The sequence below is a fragment of the Onychomys torridus genome, chromosome 3 (assembly GCF_903995425.1).
Source record: "Onychomys torridus chromosome 3, mOncTor1.1, whole genome shotgun sequence".
NCBI classification, from domain to species: domain Eukaryota; kingdom Metazoa; phylum Chordata; class Mammalia; order Rodentia; family Cricetidae; genus Onychomys; species Onychomys torridus.
In genome coordinates this window covers 145,521,365-145,527,487 of record NC_050445.1, presented here as the reverse complement: position 1 = coordinate 145,527,487, position 6,123 = coordinate 145,521,365, and positions in this window count along the sequence as shown.

The following is a 6,123-nucleotide window of genomic DNA, read 5'->3' as shown; positions in this document are numbered from 1 at the left end:
AGAAGGAGAGGCTGCCCTTTGCTCAAGTAATTTGACTCGAAAAACACTGAGATACCCTGTTCCAAACAAACGCTTTCGTAGCCCTCGGGTACAGATGGGTGGACCTGTCTTGATGGTTCTCTGCTTTGCATTTTATCAGTTTAGTCAGTGTTTACCGACTAGCTAATCTACTGCAGGTACACACTTAATCTTTGCAAAGATGTCCATTGCTTCTATGCCTTACGCATGGTGCACTCGTACACAGGGGCTTTTTCAACACAGGCATCTGCAGTGTGTTGTGAGGGTCCTCTCATGTCCTTTCTCTTGAGCACCCCCTTCCCGTTAGTCCCCTTTGTTCCTCTGGGTAGTTTTACTTCTACTTTTATGTCACATGAACGTAGTTATGGTTGGAAAAAAAATCGACGGTGTAGACATGCCACATTTCTCTGTTTGTTGCTTACCTGAGCTGGTTGGGTTTGCGTCACTTGGCTCCCGTGAGCTGTGCTGTGAAGATCAATGGGCAAGGGACTCCTCCACGTGTTGACTGAGTCCTTTGGGTAAGCCAGGGGTGACACAGTGAGTCACGGGCTTGATCTGTTTCAGCTTTTTGAGAAACCACCCTGCTGACTTCCCCAATGGCTGACTGGTTTAACATTCCCAGCAGCAGGGCACAAGAATTCCCTTTTGTCCACATCCTAGCCCACATTTTTCTGTTTCCTTTTCTTAAAAAAAAAAAAAAAAATTGGGGGAGGATCCTGCTTACTTTTATTTTAAATGTGTGTTTTTATTTTCTTAATGATTGGCATTCTGACTGGAGTAAGAAAGAATTTAATTTTAACTTGTATTGCACCGATTGCTAGTGAGATTGAACTTTTTCATGTGTTTACTGGCCGTTTGTATTTAATCTTTTGAAAATTGTTAATTTGGTTAGTCCACTTATTGGGGTATATAATCTCTTTTTATTTTTTTAAATAAATTTTTTTATTTGTTATATATTTTATTTATTTGTTATATATAGTCTTCTGCCTGCCTGTATGCTTGGACGCCAGAAGAGAGCACCAGATCTCATTACAGATGGTTGTGAACCACCATGTGGATGCTGGGAATTGAACTCAGGACCTCTAGGAAAAGCAGCCAGTGCTCTTAACCTCTGAGCCATCTCTCCAACCCAGTATAGAATGAGAATATAGCCATCCTCTGTATTTCTGACAAAGACTTCTCATGCTGTCTGCTCACTCATGTAACTGTTTCTTTTGCTATATAGAAGCTTTGTAATTTCATGAGGTCCTATCTGCCAGTTGTGGACATTCTTTTCTGAGTGACTGGAGTCTATTCAGAAAGGCCTTGCCCAAGCCTGTATCTTGAGATGTTTTTCCTATTTTTTCTTCTAACAGTTTCATGACTCACATTAGGGATTTGGGTTCATTTGGAGTTGACTTTTCCACAGTGAGAGAGAAGGACCTAACTTCATTCTGCCACATGCGGATAAACCAGTTTTCTCAGCACTGTTTGGTAAGATGCTATCTTTTCTCCAGGGTGTATTTCTGGTGTCTTTGTGAAAAAGCAGATGGCTGTGGCTGTGTGGACTTCTCTCTGCACCCCCTACTCCATTCGACTAATTGGCATGTTAGGTTCTGTGTTAGTATTATGTTGTTTTGTTACTCTGGTTCTGCAGTATAACTGAAATCAGGTATACTGAGGCCTCGAGAATTCTTTAAGCTCAGGATTTCTTTAGCTATCTGTGTGTCTTTGTGACTCTGTGTGCATTTTAAGATTTTTTTTCCTATTTGTGAGAATTATTCTGGAATTTTGGTTGGGAACATATCAAAATTGAAGCCATTCTTACAATATTAATTCTTCTAATCCATGTGTTGGGGGGCAGGTCTGTCTTCTGTGTCTTTTTACATTTCTTGAATGCTTTAAAGCTTTAATTATTGAGGTTAGGTTTATCATCTTTAATTATCTTAGTTAGGATTATTTTAAAATTTTTTGGTTTTAAAACAATTTTTAATGGAATTGTTTTTCCTAACTTCTTTCTCAGCTTTTTATTTTGGTATATAGGGAGGTTACTGATTTATGAATGATAATTTTGTATCCTAGTGAATTACTGAAAATGTTTATATGATCTAAAAGTTTCATGGTGGAGTCCCTAGGGTCCCATGTATAGATTCTTATCTGCAAATAAGGAAGGACACGTTGGCTTCTTGCTTTTCTATTTGTATTGATTATATTTCCTTCTCTTGTTTTATAGCTTAGTTTTTATGCAAAACAGTAAGTAAGAGGAGAAGGTGGACATCCGTGTCTTATTCCTGACTTTAGTAGAACATTTTGAATTTTTCCCATTTAGAGTATTGTTGGCTATAGATGTGACATTTAGATCATTAATTATGTTGAGATGTATTCCTTCTGTTCCTAGTCTCTTTGGTGCTTTTATCATGAAGGGATATTGTATTGTTATCAAACACTGTTTTTGCATCTATTGAGACTATCATGTGATTTCTGTCCTTGAGTCCACTTATGTGATATATTACATCTATTGATTTGCATATATTGAATCATCCCTGCATCTCTGGAATAAAGCCAACTTTATCATGTGGACAATCCTTTTTATTTTTATTTTCTTTAATCTCTTTTGCAAGTATTTTACTGAGATTTTTATGTCTAAGTTTAACAGGGAGATTGGTCTATAATTTTCTTTTGTTGTGGTAGTAGTGTACTTTGTGTGGTTTAACAATGAGGATTGTCAAGAGCAAAAGAAACTGGACAAATGACTATCTGTGGTGCCTGTTAGCATACCAAAGCACATGCTGGCCTCCAGGCTCACTCTGTACCCGTGGCTCTTCTCAGAAATTCTCACCCCACTCACTCTCCTAAACTCCTCCAGCTCACGGGCTTCGTTCACCGAGCTTCTCATTCCCAAATGACCCTGCCATGTTGGCCATGTACTCTCCTTTTGTCTTTCTCTTTGTCTCTCTCTTGGTCTCCTTTACCCACACTCCCTTTCTCTTCCTCCCTTGCTTTCCCATCTCTTTCTCCGCTCTTGGCCCTGTCCAGTCTGCTGGCCATTTCCAGTCTACTGCTTCCTCTCCCTGCTCTAGACTCTTCCAGATACTTCTGGCTGTCCTTTTCCTCGAATTTACACTAAAAGCCTACCCATCCACCATACTATGGAGTGGTCACATCCTCAGCTCATACGAGGACAATACAGGCTTCATAAGAAGAGTTTGACAGTACCCTTTCCTTTTCAGTGTTATGAACTAGCTTGAGAGCCTGGCACGAGTCCTTTTAAGTTCTGCTCAAACTCGGCAGTGAATCCATCTGGGCTTGGGGTTTTTTTTTTTTTTTTTTTTTTTTTGGTTAAGACATTTTGGTTTTGTTTTGTTTTTAAATTTTATTACTGTCTCAATCTCTTTGCTTGTTATAAAATCTGTTTAAATTGTTTATCTCATCTTAGTTTAATTTTGGTATGCCATATGAGTTTAGAAATTCATCCACATCTTTTAGGTTTTTCAGTTTAGGTTTTAAATTATCTCCTCCCAATGAGTTTTTGCATTTCATTAGTATCTGTTGTGATCTTTTCCTTTACATCTCTGTTTTTATTACTTTGAGATTTTTCTCCCTTTTCTCTCTCTCTCTCTCCCCCTTCTCCCTCCCTCCCTCCCTTCCTCCCTTCCTCCCTTCCTCTGTCTCTCTGTCTCTGTCTTGTCTGTCTGTGTCTCTCTCTCTTTCATTTTTGGTTTGTTTGACTAGGAGTTTATCAGTCTTATCTTTTCAAAGAGCTAACTGTTTCATTGATTCTTTATATCATTTTTCTTGTTGTTTGTAGTTCATTACTTTCTGTTCTGATCTTAATTATTTATTTCCATCTACTTATTTTGGATTTAACTTCTTGTTTTTCTAAGACCCTCAAATGTATTGTTAAGTTATTTGAAGTCTCTGGGGGAGGGTTCTTTTGTGTTTTAGTAAAAGTACTTATACATAGATTTGAGTATGTTGTCTTTGCATCTTCATGCAATTATAGGAATCTTTCTATTTCACTCTTGAGTCTTTGATGACCCATCACCATTCAGTAGTGCCATTGTTTAATTTCCATGTATTTGTGTATGTTCTATGGTCTCTCTTTGTTGATTTCTAGTTTTATTTCATTGTGGTCATATAAAATACAAGAAGTTATTTCATTTTTTCTCATATTTGTTAAGACTTGCTTTGTGCTCTAACATATGGTCTAGTTTAGAGAAAGTTCCATGGATGCTGGAGCACTGTGTGCTCTGCAGTATTTGGATGGACTGGTCTATAGATGTCTCTTATATCATTGCACACTCAGGCCTCTTGCTTAGCTTTTGTCACTATGACCTGCTTACTGGTAAGGTCTGTCCATTGACCTATAATTGGAAGTTACCCATTATTGTTGTGTGGGGATTAATGTGTGTCTTTATGTCTATTAGTATTTATTTTATGAAATTGGGTGCACCCATGGTTAGTACATGTACATTTAAAATTGAATTCCTTCTTACTGGGTGATAAGTTTCTGTCAATGCAAAGGCCAGATCAGACCAGATTAAAAACAGATAAATGCAGATTTATTGGTCATGGCTCCTGGGTAGGTTCACTGGTCCCAAAGAATGGGGCCAGATTTGTGCCCAGGCTAAGGCAGAGAGGTGTTATAGACATTAGGCCAAGGGTGATGATGTGCCAGCCAGGAGCTGGGACTGTGCCCAAGTATGGTCAAAAGCAGGGTGGGTGCCATTCCTTAGTTCATAGTTCTCTCACTCAGCAAGGTGGGATTGGGGGAAGTAGGGAAGATGGGGCTTCCCAGCTTGTGCAAGTGGGGAGCAGGGGTTCCAATCGAACATTGGGTTGTTCCTTTATTCAGTACATAGTGACTTTATCTCTTTTGATGAATTTATTACATTATTACTGTGTGTCTGTGTGAGTAAGGGTCTGAACATGCCACAGTGCACACATGGAGGTCAGAGAACAACTCTCAGGAGCTGCTTCTTTCTTTCAGCCTTTTTTCATTTTTTGGAGTTGATGTCTCTTTTGTTATTTCTGCCACTCTGGAAAATTCCAGTAACTGGTCTATGAACTTCTGTATGATTCTCATGTCCCTGCCTTCCATCTCATTGTAGGAGTGCTGGGATTACAGATGTGTTCATGACATCAGGCTTTTATGAATTCCAAAAATTTGACTGAGCTCATTGGCTTGTGTGGCAAGTGCTTTTACAAACTTCCATGGTCCCCTTTGGACTAATTTTGGTTTGCATTTTATCCTGTCAGATGTTAGAACATGCTTTCTCCCTTGTTCCATTTGCTTAAAATGCCTTTTCTGTCTTTACACTCAAGGTTGACTGTCTTTAATGTCAGGTGTGTTTCTTTGAGATAACAAGTAGATCTTATTTTCAAATCCAATCTATTATTTTGTGTCTTTTGATTGGGGTATTGAGACCATGAAGAGTCAAAGTTATTACTGAAAGGTATGTATTCTTATCATTTCATTGGCTCTGTAGTGTTTGGTGTTTTCCTACTTCTCATTTGCTTATCTGCTGTTCTGGTCTGGTTTTTGGAGTAGCCTCATGACTATATCTTTCTTAGAAGGTTGAGTATCTTCTGTAGATTACTCTCTCGGTCATGAATTTTTTCAGTCTGTTTTTTTTTTTTTTTATCATTTTTCCTCCTTTAATTACAACAGATAGTTTTGCTGGGTATAGTATTTTGGTTGCAGCTGCTGTCTGTCAAAGTTTTAAACACAATATTGTAAGGTCTCCTGGCTTTTAAAGTTGCTGTTGAGAAATTAGACATCATTCTAATGAAACTACCTTTATATCTAACTTGGTTTTTCTCTCTTCACACTTCAATATAATTTCTTCTGTATATTTAGTGTTTGTTGCTATAATATGACATAGGAAGGTTCTTTTATGGTCTTGTCTGTTTGTTTGGTTTTTAAATACTTCTTATATCCAGACAGGCATCTCTTTCTTTTTTTAACCATGATTTTACTGTCAATATTTTCTATTCCTTTCACATGAAGTTCTCTTCTTCTCATAGGGTCCTATGGATCTCAACTGCTCTGTTCTTCATATTGTATTATTTTTTCTTTGGCACTGACTGAACATCCTTACTTTTCCTCCTTGCCTTCCAACCTTG